This window comes from Pelobates fuscus, chromosome 2, assembly GCF_036172605.1.
Source record: "Pelobates fuscus isolate aPelFus1 chromosome 2, aPelFus1.pri, whole genome shotgun sequence".
Classification (NCBI taxonomy): Eukaryota; Metazoa; Chordata; class Amphibia; order Anura; family Pelobatidae; genus Pelobates; species Pelobates fuscus.
The window spans coordinates 286,762,815-286,775,324 of NC_086318.1; the positions used below are offsets into that span (position 1 = coordinate 286,762,815).

The 12,510-nt window shown below is 42.5% G+C and overlaps 34 pseudogenes; 10 read left to right on the top strand and 24 right to left on the bottom strand.

The window, feature by feature from the left end:
• The first annotated feature begins 77 nt into the window (after positions 1-77).
• On the top strand, positions 78-196 carry LOC134596237 (5S ribosomal RNA; annotated as a pseudogene).
• A 377-nt stretch (positions 197-573) lies between these two features.
• Positions 574-692, top strand: LOC134590979 (5S ribosomal RNA; annotated as a pseudogene).
• Positions 693-826: 134 nt separating this feature from the next.
• LOC134588192 (5S ribosomal RNA) lies at positions 827-945 on the top strand (annotated as a pseudogene).
• Positions 946-1,079: 134 nt separating this feature from the next.
• LOC134596770 (5S ribosomal RNA) lies at positions 1,080-1,198 on the top strand (annotated as a pseudogene).
• Positions 1,199-1,423: 225 nt separating this feature from the next.
• Positions 1,424-1,542, top strand: LOC134589509 (5S ribosomal RNA; annotated as a pseudogene).
• A 225-nt stretch (positions 1,543-1,767) lies between these two features.
• On the top strand, positions 1,768-1,886 carry LOC134594497 (5S ribosomal RNA; annotated as a pseudogene).
• A 134-nt stretch (positions 1,887-2,020) lies between these two features.
• LOC134595819 (5S ribosomal RNA) lies at positions 2,021-2,139 on the top strand (annotated as a pseudogene).
• Positions 2,140-2,273: 134 nt separating this feature from the next.
• Positions 2,274-2,392, top strand: LOC134597508 (5S ribosomal RNA; annotated as a pseudogene).
• Positions 2,393-2,526: 134 nt separating this feature from the next.
• Positions 2,527-2,645, top strand: LOC134595253 (5S ribosomal RNA; annotated as a pseudogene).
• Positions 2,646-3,600: 955 nt separating this feature from the next.
• LOC134598322 (5S ribosomal RNA) lies at positions 3,601-3,719 on the top strand (annotated as a pseudogene).
• A 443-nt stretch (positions 3,720-4,162) lies between these two features.
• LOC134596984 (5S ribosomal RNA) lies at positions 4,163-4,281 on the bottom strand (annotated as a pseudogene).
• Positions 4,282-4,506: 225 nt separating this feature from the next.
• On the bottom strand, positions 4,507-4,625 carry LOC134588681 (5S ribosomal RNA; annotated as a pseudogene).
• Positions 4,626-4,759: 134 nt separating this feature from the next.
• Positions 4,760-4,878, bottom strand: LOC134597092 (5S ribosomal RNA; annotated as a pseudogene).
• Positions 4,879-5,103: 225 nt separating this feature from the next.
• On the bottom strand, positions 5,104-5,222 carry LOC134595059 (5S ribosomal RNA; annotated as a pseudogene).
• Positions 5,223-5,356: 134 nt separating this feature from the next.
• LOC134588908 (5S ribosomal RNA) lies at positions 5,357-5,475 on the bottom strand (annotated as a pseudogene).
• Positions 5,476-5,943: 468 nt separating this feature from the next.
• On the bottom strand, positions 5,944-6,062 carry LOC134594456 (5S ribosomal RNA; annotated as a pseudogene).
• Positions 6,063-6,287: 225 nt separating this feature from the next.
• On the bottom strand, positions 6,288-6,406 carry LOC134596784 (5S ribosomal RNA; annotated as a pseudogene).
• A 134-nt stretch (positions 6,407-6,540) lies between these two features.
• LOC134591647 (5S ribosomal RNA) lies at positions 6,541-6,659 on the bottom strand (annotated as a pseudogene).
• A 134-nt stretch (positions 6,660-6,793) lies between these two features.
• Positions 6,794-6,912, bottom strand: LOC134597264 (5S ribosomal RNA; annotated as a pseudogene).
• Positions 6,913-7,137: 225 nt separating this feature from the next.
• LOC134591659 (5S ribosomal RNA) lies at positions 7,138-7,256 on the bottom strand (annotated as a pseudogene).
• A 224-nt stretch (positions 7,257-7,480) lies between these two features.
• Positions 7,481-7,599, bottom strand: LOC134587665 (5S ribosomal RNA; annotated as a pseudogene).
• A 134-nt stretch (positions 7,600-7,733) lies between these two features.
• Positions 7,734-7,852, bottom strand: LOC134597293 (5S ribosomal RNA; annotated as a pseudogene).
• Positions 7,853-8,077: 225 nt separating this feature from the next.
• On the bottom strand, positions 8,078-8,196 carry LOC134591670 (5S ribosomal RNA; annotated as a pseudogene).
• A 134-nt stretch (positions 8,197-8,330) lies between these two features.
• On the bottom strand, positions 8,331-8,449 carry LOC134589181 (5S ribosomal RNA; annotated as a pseudogene).
• A 225-nt stretch (positions 8,450-8,674) lies between these two features.
• Positions 8,675-8,793, bottom strand: LOC134596332 (5S ribosomal RNA; annotated as a pseudogene).
• A 224-nt stretch (positions 8,794-9,017) lies between these two features.
• On the bottom strand, positions 9,018-9,136 carry LOC134596890 (5S ribosomal RNA; annotated as a pseudogene).
• Positions 9,137-9,270: 134 nt separating this feature from the next.
• On the bottom strand, positions 9,271-9,389 carry LOC134597294 (5S ribosomal RNA; annotated as a pseudogene).
• Positions 9,390-10,193: 804 nt separating this feature from the next.
• On the bottom strand, positions 10,194-10,312 carry LOC134587980 (5S ribosomal RNA; annotated as a pseudogene).
• Positions 10,313-10,536: 224 nt separating this feature from the next.
• Positions 10,537-10,655, bottom strand: LOC134588023 (5S ribosomal RNA; annotated as a pseudogene).
• A 134-nt stretch (positions 10,656-10,789) lies between these two features.
• LOC134589108 (5S ribosomal RNA) lies at positions 10,790-10,908 on the bottom strand (annotated as a pseudogene).
• A 225-nt stretch (positions 10,909-11,133) lies between these two features.
• LOC134594263 (5S ribosomal RNA) lies at positions 11,134-11,252 on the bottom strand (annotated as a pseudogene).
• A 135-nt stretch (positions 11,253-11,387) lies between these two features.
• LOC134589092 (5S ribosomal RNA) lies at positions 11,388-11,506 on the bottom strand (annotated as a pseudogene).
• Positions 11,507-11,731: 225 nt separating this feature from the next.
• On the bottom strand, positions 11,732-11,850 carry LOC134596624 (5S ribosomal RNA; annotated as a pseudogene).
• A 134-nt stretch (positions 11,851-11,984) lies between these two features.
• LOC134589103 (5S ribosomal RNA) lies at positions 11,985-12,103 on the bottom strand (annotated as a pseudogene).
• Between the last annotated feature and the right edge of the window lie 407 nt (positions 12,104-12,510).

The following is a 12,510-nucleotide window of genomic DNA, read 5'->3' on the forward strand; positions in this document are numbered from 1 at the left end:
CAGAAGCGTCTTGTCTTTTGTCGCAACCAGAGTTTGATATTCTACCAACATTAGCGAGATCGCATTCTCTTAATTTCACTTACGGCCATACCAGTCTGAAAATGCCTGATCTCATCAGATCTCGGAAGCCATCCAGACTCGGGCCTGGTTAGTAATTGTATGGGAGACCAACTAGGAACCTCAGGTGCCGTAAGCTTTTGTTTATTTCCTTTTTGCATTATGATGTCATAATCAGACCACTTTTTTCCCTATCCAGAAGCGTCTTGTCTTTTGTCGCAACCAGAGTTTGATATTCTACCAACATTAGGGAGATCGCATTCTCTTAATTTCACTTACAGCCATAACAGTCTGAAAATGCCAGATCTCGGAAGCCATCCAGACTCGGGCCTGGTTAGTACTTGTATGGGAGACCAACTAGGAACCTGAGGTGCCGTAAGCTTTTGTTTATTTCTTTTTTGCATTATGATGTCATAATCAGACCACTTTTTTCCCTATCCAGAAGCATCTTGTCTTTTGTCGCAACCAGAGTTTGATATTCTACCAACATTAACGAGATCGCATTCTCTTAATTTTGCTTACGGCCATACCAGTCTGAAAATGCCTGATCTCGTCAGATCTCGGAAGCCATCCAGACTCGGGCCTGGTTAGTACTTGTATGGGAGACCAACTAGGAACCTCAGGTGCCGTAAGCTTTTGTTTATTTCTTTTTTGCATTATGATGTCATAATCAGACCACTTTTTTCCCTATCCAGAAGCGTCTTGTCTTTTGTCGCAACCAGAGTTTGATATTCTACCAACATTAGCGAGATCGCATTCTCTTAATTTCACTTACGGCCATACCAGTCTGAAAATGCCTGATCTCGTCAGCTCTCGGAAGCCATCCGGACTCGGGCCTGGTTAGTTCTTGTATGGGAGACCAACTAGGAACCTCAGGTGCCGTAAGCTTTTGTTTATTTCTTTTTTGCATTATGATGTCATAATCAGACCACTTTTTTCCCTATCCAGAAGCGTCTTGTCTTTTGTCGCAACCAGAGTTTGATATTCTACCAACATTAGCGAGATCGCATTCTCTTAATTTCACTTACGGCCATACCAGTCTGAAAATGCCTGATCTCGTCAGATCTCGGAAGCCATCCAGACTCGGGCCTGGTTAGTGCTTGTATGGGAGACCAACTAGGAACCTCAGGTGCCGTAAGCTTTTGTTTATTTCTTTTTTGCATTATGATGTCATAATCAGACCACTTTTTTCCCTATGGGAGACCAACTAGGAACCTCAGGTGCCGTAAGCTTTTATTTATTTCTTTTTTGCATTATGATGTCATAATCAGACCACTTTTTTCCCTATCCAGAAGCGTCTTGTCTTTTGTCGCAACCAGAGTTTGATATTCTACCAACATTAGCGAGATCGCATTCTCTTAATTTCACTTACGGCCATACCAGTCTTAAAATGCCTGATCTCGTCAGATCTCGGAAGCCATCCAGACTCGGGCCTGGTTAGTACTTGTATGGGAGACCAACTAGGAACCTCAGGTGCCGTAAGTTTTTGTTTATTTCTTTTTTGCATTATGATGTCATAATCAGACCACTTTTTTCCCTATGGGAGACCAACTAGGAACCTCAGGTGCCGTAAGCTTTTGTTTATTTCTTTTTTGCATTATGATGTCATAATCAGACCACTTTTTTCCCTATCCAGAAGCGTCTTGTCTTTTGTCGCAACCAGAGTTTGATATTCTACCAACATTAGCGAGATCGCATTCTCTTAATTTCACTTACGGCCATACCAGTCTGAAAATGCCTGATCTCGTCAGATCTCGGAAGACATCCAGACTCGGGCCTGGTTAGTACTTGTATGGGAGACCAACTAGGAACCTCAGGTGCCGTAAGCTTTTGTTAATTTCTTTTTTGCATTATGATGTCATAATCAGACCACTTTTTTCCCTATCCAGAAGTGTCTTGTCTTTTGTCGCAACCAGAGTTTGATATTCTACCAACATTAGCGAGATCGCATTCTCTTAATTTCACTTACAGCCATACCAGTCTGAAAATGCCTGATCTCATCAGATCTCGGAAGCCATCCAGACTCGGGCCTGGTTAGTACTTGTATGGGAGACCAACTAGGAACCTCAGGTGCCGTAAGCTTTTGTTTATTTCTTTTTTGCATTATGATGTCATAATCAGACCACTTTTTTCCCTATCCAGAAGCGTCTTGTCTTTTGTCGCAACCAGAGTTTGATATTCTACCAACATTAGCGAGATCGCATTCTCTTAACTTCACTTATGGCCATACCAGTCTGAAAATGCCTGATCTCGTCAGATCTCGGAGGCCATCCAGACTCGGGCCTGGTTAGTACTTGTATGGGAGACCAATTAGGAACCTCAGGTGCCGTAAGCTTTTGTTTATTTCTTTTTTGCATTATGATGTCATAATCAGACCACTTTTTTCCCTATCCAGAAGCATCTTGTCTGTTGTCGCAACCAGAGTTTAATATTCTACCAACATTAACGAGATCGCATTCTCTTAATTTCACTTACGGCCATACCAGTCTGAAAATGCCTGATCTCGTCAGATCTCGGAAGCCATCCAGACTTGGGTCTGGTTAGTACTTGTATGGGAGACCAACTAGGAACCTCAGGTGCCGTAAGCTTTTGTTTATTTCTTTTTTGCATTATGATGTCATAATCAGACCACTTTTTTCCCTATCCAGAAGCGTCTTGTCTTTTGTCGCAACCAGAGTTTGATATTCTACCAACATTAGCGAGAACGCATTCTCTTAATTTCACTTAAGGCCATACCAGTCTGAAAATGCCAGATCTCGGAAACCATCCAGACTTGGGCCTGGTTAGTACTTGTATGGGAGACCAACTAGGAACCTCAGGTGCCGTAAGCTTCTGTTTATTTCTTTTTTGCATTATGATGTCATAATCAGACCACTTTTTTCCCTATCCAGAAGCGTCTTGTCTTTTCTCGCAACCAGAGTTTGATATTCTACCAACATTAGCGAGATCGCATTCTCTTAATTTCACTTACGGCCATGCCAGTCTGAAAATGCCAGATCTCGGAAGCCATCCAGACTCGGGCCTGGTTAGTACTTGTATGGGAGACCAACTAGGAACCTCAGGTGCCGTAAGCTTTTGTTTATTTCTTTTTTGCATTATGATGTCATAATCAGACCACTTTTTTCCCTATCCAGAAGCGTCTTGTCTTTTGTCGCAACCAGAGTTTGATATTCTACCAACAGTAGCGAGATCGCATTCTCTTAATTTCACTTACGGCCATACCAGTCTGAAAATGTCAGATCTCGGAAGCCATCCAGACTCGAGCCTGGTTAGTACTTGTATGGGAGACCAACTAGGAACCTCAGGTGCCGTAAGCTTTTGTTTATTTCTTTTTTGCATTATGATGTCATAATCAGACCACTTTTTTCCCTATGGGAGACCAACTAGGAACCTCAGGTGCCGTAAGCTTTTGTTTATTTCTTTTTTTGCATTATGATGTCATAATCAGACCACTTTTTTCCCTATCCAGAAGCGTCTTGTCCTTTGTCGCAACCAGAGTTTGATATTCTACCAACATTAGCGAGATCGCATTCTCTGAATTTCCCTTACGGCCATACCAGTCTGAAAATGCCTGATCTCGTCAGATCTTGGAAGCCATCCAGACTCGGGTCTGGTTAGTACTTGTATGGGAGACCAACTAGGAACCTCAGGTGCCGTAAGCTTTTGTTTATTTCTTTTTTGCATTATGATGTCATAATCAGACCACTTTTTTCCCTATCCAGAAGCATCTTATTAAGAGAATGCGATCTCGCTAATGTTGGTAGAATATCAAACTCTGGTTGCGACAAAAGACAAGACGCTTCTGGATAGGGAAAAAAGTGGTCTGATTATGACATCATAATGCAAAAAAGAAATAAACAAAAGCTTACGGCACCTGAGGTTCCTAGTTGGTCTCCCATACAAGTACTAACCAGGCCCGAGTCTGGATGGCTTCCGAGATCTGGCATTTTCAGACTGGTATGGCCGTAAGTGAAATTAAGAGAATGTGATCTCGCTAATGTTGGTAGAATATCAAACTCTGGTTGCGACAAAAGACAAGACGCTTCTGGATAGGGAAAAAAGTGGTCTGATTATGACATCATAATGCAAAAAAGAAATAAACAAAAGCTTACGGCACCTGAGGTTCCTAGTTGATCTCCCATACAAGTACTAACCAGGCCCGAGTCTGGATGGCTACCGAGATCTGACGAGATCAGGCATTTTCAGACTGGTATGGCCGTAAGTGAAATTAAGAGAATGCGATCTCGCTAATGTTGGTAGAATATCAAACTCTGGTTGCGACAAAAGACAAGACGCTTCTGGATAGGGAAAAAAGTGGTCTGATTATGACATCATAATGCAAACAAGAAATAAACAAAAGCTTACGGCACCTGAGGTTCCTAGTTGGTCTCCCATAGGGAAAAAAGTGGTCTGATTATGACATCATAATGCAAAAAAGAAATAAACAAAAGCTTACGGCACCTGAGGTTCCTAGTTGGTCTCCCATACAAGTACTAACCAGGCCCGAGTCTGGATGGCTTTCAAGATCTGACAAGATCAGGCATTTTCAGACAGGTATGGCCGTAAGTGAAACTAAGAGAATGCGATCTCGCTAATGTTGGTAGAATATCAAACTCTGGTTGCGACAAAAGACAAGACGCTTCTGGATAGGGAAAAAAGTGGTCTGATTATGACATCATAATGCAAAAAAGAAATAAACAAAAGCTTACGGCACCTGAGGTTCCTAGTTGGTCTCCCATACAAGTACTAACCAGGCCCGAGTCTGGATGGCTTCCGAGATCTGACAAGATCAGGCATTTTCAGACTGGTATGGCCGTAAGGGAAATTAAGAGAATGCGATTTCGCTAATGTTGGTAGAATATCAAACTCTGGTTGCGACAAAAGACAAGACGCTTCTGGATAGGGAAAAAAGTGGTCTGATTATGACATCATAATGCAAAAAAGAAATAAACAAAAGCTTACGGCACCTGAGGTTCCTAGTTGGTCTCCCATAGGGAAAAAAGTGGTCTGATTATGACATCATAATGCAAAAAAGAAATAAACAAAAGCTTACGGCACCTGAGGTTCCTAGTTGGTCTCCCATACAAGTACTAACCAGGCCCGAGTCTGGATGGCTTCCGAGATCTGACGAGATCTGGCATTTTCAGACTGGTATGGCCGTAAGTGAAATTAAGAGAATGCGATCTAGCTAATGTTGGTAGAATATCAAACTCTGGTTGCGACAAAAGACAAGACGCTTCTGGATAGGGAAAAAAGTGGTCTGATTATGACATCATAATGCAAAAAAGAAATAAATAAAAGCTTACGGCACCTGAGGTTCCTCGTTGGTCTCCCATACAAGTACTAACCAGACCCGAGTCTGGATGGCTTCCGAGATTTGACGAGATCAGGCATTTTCAGACTGGTATGGCCATAAGTGAAATTAAGAGAATGCGATCTCGCTAATGTTGGTAGAATATCAAACTCTGGTTGCGACAAAAGACAAGACGCTTCTGGATAGGGAAAAAAGTGGTCTGATTATGACATCATAGTGCAAAAAAGAAATAAACTAAAGCTTACGGCACCTGAGGTAACTAGTTGGTCTCCCATACAAGTACTAACCAGGCCCGAGTCTGGATGGCTACCGAGATCTGACATTTTCAGACTGGTATGGCCGTAAGTGAAATTAAGAGAATGCGATCTCGCTAATGTTGGTAGAATATCAAACTCTGGTTGCGACAAAAGACAAGACGCTTCTGGATAGGGAAAAAAGTGGTCTGATTATGACATCATAATGCAAAAAAGAAATAAACAAAAGCTTACGGCACCTGAGGTTCCTAGTTGGTCTCCCATAGGGAAAAAAGTGGTCTGATTATGACATCATAATGCAAAAAAGAAATAAACAAAAGCTTACGGCACCTGAGGTTCCTAGTTGGTCTCCCATACAAGTACTAACCAGGCCCAAGTCTGGATGGCTACCGAGATCTGACGAGATCAGGCATTTTCAGACTGGTATGGCCGTAAGTGAAATTAAGAGAATGCGATCTCGCTAATGTTGGTAGAATATCAAACTCTGGTTGCGACAAAAGACAAGACGCTTCTGGATAGGGAAAAAAGTGGTCTGATTATGACATCATAATGCAAAAAAGAAATAAACAAAAGCTTACGGCACCTGAGGTTCCTAGTTGGTCTCCCATAGGGAAAAAAGTGGTCTGATTATGACATCATAATGCAAAAAAGAAATAAACAAAAGCTTACGGCACCTGAGGTTCCTAGTTGGTCTCCCATACAAGTACTAACCAGGCCCGAGTCTGGATGGCTTTCGAGATCTGACGAGATCAGGCATTTTCAGACTGGTATGGCCGTAAATGAAATTAAGAGAATGCGATCTCGCTAATGTTGGTAGAATATCAAACTCTGGTTGCGACAAAAGACAAGACGCTTCTGGATAGGGAAAAAAGTGGTCTGATTATGACATCATAATGCAAAAAAGAAATAAACAAAAGCTTACGGCACCTGAGGTTCCTAGTTGGTCTCCCATACAAGTACTAACCAGGCCCGAGTCTGGATGGCTTCCGAGATCTGACGAGATCAGGCATTTTCAGACTGGTATGGCCGTAAGTGAAATTAAGAGAATGCGATCTGGCTAATGTTGGTAGAATATCAAACTCTGGTTGCGACAAAAGACAAGACGCTTCTGGATAGGGAAAAAAGTGGTCTGATTATGACATCATAATGCAAAAAAGAAATAAACAAAAGCTTACGGCACCTGAGGTTCCTAGTTGGTCTCCCATACAAGTACTAACCAGGCCCGAGTCTGGATGGCTTCCGAGATCTGACGAGATCAGGCATTTTCAGACTGGTATGGCCTTAAGTGAAATTAAGAGAATGCGTTCTCGCTAATGTTGGTAGAATATCAAACTCTGGTTGCGACAAAAGACAAGACGCTTCTGTATAGGGAAAAAAGTGGTCTGATTATGACATCATAATGCAAAAAAGAAATAAACAAAAGCTTACGGCACCTGAGGTTCCTAGTTGGTCTCCCATAGGGAAAAAAGTGGTCTGATTATGACATCATAATGCAAAAAAGAAATAAACAAAAGCTTACGGCACCTGAGGTTCCTAGTTGGTCTCCCATACAAGTACTAACCAGGCCCGAGTCTGGATGGCTTCCGAGATCTGACGAGATCAGGCATTTTCAGACTGGTATGGCCGTAAGTGAAATCAAGAGAATGCGATCTCGCTAATGTTGGTAGAATATCAAACTCTGGTTGCGACAAAAGACAAGACGCTTCTGGATAGGGAAAAAAGTGGTCTGATTATGACATCATAATGCAAAAAATAAATAAACAAAAGCTTACGGCACCTGAGGTTCCAAGTTGGTCTCCCATAGGGAAAAAGTGGTCTGATTATGACATCATAATGCAAAAAAGAAATAAACAAAAGCTTACAGCACCTGAGGTTCCTAGTTGGTCTCCCATACAAATACTAACCAGGCCCGAGTCTGGATGGCTTCCGAGATCTGACGAGATCAGGCATTTTCAGACTGGAATGGCCGTAAATGAAATTAAGAGAATGCGATCTCGCTAATGTTGGTAGAATATCAAACTCTGGTTGCGACAAAAGAAAAGACGCTTCTGGATAGGGAAAAAAGTGGTCTGATTATGACATCATAATGCAAAAAAGAAATAAACAAAAGCTTACGGCACCTGAGGTTCCTAGTTGGTCTCCCATACAAGTACTAACCAAGCCCGAGTCTGGATGGCTTCCGAGATCTGACGAGATCAGGCATTTTCAGACTGGTATGGCCGTCAGTGAAATTAAGAGAATGCGATCTGGCTAATGTTGGTAGAATATCAAACTCTGGTTGCGACAAAAGAAAAGACGCTTCTGGATAGGGAAAAAAGTGGTCTGATTATGACATCATAATGCAAAAAAGAAATAAACAAAAGCTTACGGCACCTGAGGTTCCTAGTTGGTCTCCCATAGGGAAAAAAGTGGTCTGATTATGACATCATAATGCAAAAAAGAAATAAACAAAAGCTTACGGCACCTGAGGTTCCTAGTTGGTCTCCCATACAAGTACTAACCAGGCCCGAGTCTGGATGGCTTCCGAGATCTGACGAGATCAGGCATTTTCAGACTGGTATGGCCGTAAGTGAAATCAAGAGAATGCGATCTCGCTAATGTTGGTAGAATATCAAACTCTGGTTGCGACAAAAGACAAGACGCTTCTGGATAGGGAAAAAAGTGGTCTGATTATGACATCATAATGCAAAAAAGAAATAAACAAAAGCTTACGGCACCTGAGGTTCCTAGTTGGTCTCCCATACAAGTACTAACCAGGCCCAAGTCTGGATGGCTTCCGAGATATGACGAGATCAGGCATTTTCAGACTGGTATGGCCTTAACTGAAATTAAGAGAATGCGTTCTCACTAATGTTGGTAGAATATCAAACTCTGGTTGCGACAAAAGACAAGACGCTTCTGGATAGGGAAAAAAGTGGTCTGATTATGACATCATAATGCAAAAAAGAAATAAACAAAAGCTTACGGCACCTGAGGTTCCTAGTTGGTCTCCCATAGGGAACAAAGTGGTCTTATTATGACATCATAATGCAAAAAAGAAATAAACAAAAGCTTACGGCACCTGAGGTTCCTAGTTGGTCTCCCATTCAAGTACTAACCAGGCCCGAGTCTGGAGGGCTTCCGAGATCTGACGAGATCAGGCATTTTCAGACTGGTATGGCCGTAAGTGAAATTAAGAGAATGCGATCTCGCTAATGTTGGTAGAATATCAAACTCTGGTTGCGACAAAAGACAAGACGCTTCTGGATAGGGAAAAAAGTGGTCTGATTATGACATCATAATGCAAAAAATAAATAAACAAAAGCTTACGGCACCTGAGGTTCCAAGTTGGTCTCCCATAGGGAAAAAGTGGTCTGATTATGACATCATAATGCAAAAAAGAAATAAACAAAAGCTTACAGCACCTGAGGTTCCTAGTTGGTCTCCCATACAAGTACTAACCAGGCCCGAGTCTGGATGGCTTCCGAGATCTGACGAGATCAGGCATTTTCAGACTGGAATGGCCGTAAATGAAATTAAGAGAATGCGATCTCGCTAATGTTGGTAGAATATCAAACTCTGGTTGCGACAAAAGACAAGACGCTTCTGGATAGGGAAAAAAGTGGTCTGATTATGACATCATAATGCAAAAAAGAAATAAACAAAAGCTTACGGCACCTGAGGTTCCTAGTTGGTCTCCCATACAAGTACTAACCAAGCCCGAGTCTGGATGGCTTCCGAGATCTGACGAGATCAGGCATTTTCAGACTGGTATGGCCGTCAGTTAAATTAAATGGAAACTCCAGTGCCAGAAAAACGATCCGTTTTTCTGGCACTGGAGGGTCCCTCTCCCTCCCACCCACCAATCCCCGGTTACTGAAGGGGTGAAAACCCCTTCAGTGACTTACCGGAGGCAGCGACAGGTCCCACGTCGCTGCTTCCTCCTCCCCCGCCGCTCCTCCTTCTGGTTACGTCGGCCGGTGGGCGAGTCTGATCTCGCCCGCCGGCCGAGGAGACCTAATGCGCATGCGCGGCAATGCCGCGCATGCGCATTAGCGCACCCCATAGGAAAGCATTGAAAATGAATTTCAATGCTTCCCTATGGGGAATAGAGCGACGCTGGAGGTCCTCACACAGCGTGAGGACATCCAGCGACGCTCTAGCACAGAAAACCTGTGCTATGAAGCAGGAAGTGTCCTCTAGTGGCTGTCTAATAGACAGCCACTAGGGGAGGACTTAACCCTGCAAGGTAAATATTGCAGTTTTAAAAAAACTGCAATAATTACACTTGCAGGGTTAAGGGTAGTGGGAGTTGGCACCCAGACCACTCCAATGAGCTGAAGTGGTCTGGGTGCCTGGAGTGTCCCTTTAAGAGAATGCGATCTGGCTAATGTTGGTAGAATATCAAACTCTGGTTGCGACAAAAGAAAAGACGCTTCTGGATAGGGAAAAAAGTGGTCTGATTATGACATCATAATGCAAAAAAGAAATAAACAAAAGCTTACGGCACCTGAGGTTCCTAGTTGGTCTCCCATAGGGAAAAAAGTGGTCTGATTATGACATCATAATGCAAAAAAGAAATAAACAAAAGCTTTCGGCACCTGAGGTTGCTAGTTGGTCTCCCATACAAGTACTAACCAGGCCCGAGTCTGGATGGCTTCTGAGATCTGACGAGATCAGGCATTTTCAGACTGGTATGGCCGTAAGTAAAATTAAGAGAATGCGATCTCGCTAATGTTGGTAGAATATCAAACTCTGGTTGCGACAAAAGACAAGACGCTTCTGGATAGGGAAAAAAGTGGTCTGATTATGACATCATAATGCAAAAAAGAAATAAACAAAAGCTTACGGCACCTGAGGTTCCTAGTTGGTCTCCCATAGGGAAAAAGTGGTCTGATTATGACATCATAATGCAAAAAAGAAATAAACAAAAGCTTACAGCACCTGAGGTTCCTAGTTGGTCTCCCATACAAGTACTAACCAGGCCCGAGTATGGATGGCTTCTAAGACCTGACGAGATCAGGCATTTTCAGACTGGTATGGCCGTAAGTGAAATTAAGAGAATGCGATCTCGTTAATGTTGGTAGAATATCAAACTCTGGTTGCGACAAAAGACAAGATGCTTCTGGATAGGGAAAAAAGTGGTCTGATTATGACATCATAATGCAAAAAAGAAATAAACAAAAGCTTAAGGCACCTGAGGTTCCTAGTTGCTCTCCCATACAAATACTAACCAGGCCCGAGTCTGGATGGCTTCCGAGATCTGACGAGATCAGGCATTTTCAGACTGGTATGGCCGTAAGTGAAATTAAGAGAATGCGATCTCGCTAATGTTGGTAGAATATCAAACTCTGGTTGCGACAAAAGACAAGACGCTTCTGGATAGGGAAAAAAGTGGTCTGATTATGACATCATAATGCAAAAAAGAAATAAACAAAAGCTTACGGCACCTGAGGTTCATAGTTGGTCTCCCATAGGGAAAAAAGTGGTCTGATTATGACATCATAATGCAAAAAAGAAATAAACAAAAGCTTACGGCACCTGAGGTTCCTAGTTGGTCTCCCAAACAAGTACTAACCAGGCCCGAGTCTGGATGGCTTCCGAGATCTGATGAGATCAGGCATTTTCAGACTGGTATGGCCGTAAGTGAAATTAAGAGAATGCGATCTCGCTAATGTTGGTAGAATATCAAACTCTGGTTGCGACAAAAGACAAGATGCTTCTGGATAGGGAAAAAAAGTGGTCTGATTATGACATCATAATGCAAAAAAGAAATAAACAAAAGCTTAGGGCACCTGAGGTTCCTAGTTGCTCTCCCATACAAGTACTAACCAGGCCCGAGTCTGGATGGCTTCCGAGATCTGACGAGATCAGGCATTTTCAGACTGGTATCGCCGTAAGTGAAATTAAGAGAATGCGATCTCGCTAATGTTGGTAGAATATCAAACTCTGGTTGCGACAAAAGACAAGACGCTTCTGGATAGGGAAAAAAGTGGTCTGATTATGACATCATAATGCAAAAAAGAAATAAACAAAAGCTTACGGCACCTGAGGTTCCTAGTTGGTCTCCCATAGGGAAAAAAGTGGTCTGATTATGACATCATAATGCAAAAAAGAAATAAACAAAAGCTTACAGCACCTGAGGTTCCTAGTTGGTCTCCCATACAAGTACTAACCAGGCCCGAGTCTGGATGGCTTCCGAGATCTGACGAGATCAGGCATTTTTAGACTGGTATGGCCGTAAGTGAAATTAAGAGAATGCGATCTCGCTAATGTTGGTAGAATATCAAACTCTGGTTGCGACAAAAGACAAGATGCTTCTGGATAGGGAAAAAAGTGGTCTGATTATGACATCATAATGCAAAAAAGAAATAAACAAAAGCTTAGGGCACCTGAGGTTCCTAGTTGCTCTCCCATACAAGTACTAACCAGGCCCGAGTCTGGATGGCTTCCGAGATCTGACGAGATCCGGCATTTTCAGACTGGTATGGCCGTAAGTGAAATTAAGAGAATGCGATCTCGCTAATGTTGGTAGAATATCAAACTCTGGTTGCGACAAAAGACAAGACGCTTCTGGATAGGGAAAAAAGTGGTCTGATTATGACATCATAATGCAAAAAAGAAATAAACAAAAGCTTACGGCACCTGAGGTTCCTAGTTGGTCTCCCTTACAAGTATTAACCAGGCCCGAATCTGGATGGCTTCCGAGATCTGACGAGATCAGGCATTTTCAGACTGATATGGCCTTAAGTAAAATTAAGAGAATGCGTTCTCGCTAATGTTGGTAGAATATCAAACTCTGGTTGCGACAAAAGACAAGACGCTTCTGTATAGGGAAAAAAGTGGTCTGATTATGACATCATAATGCAAAAAAGAAATAAACAAAAGCTTACGGCACCTGAGGTT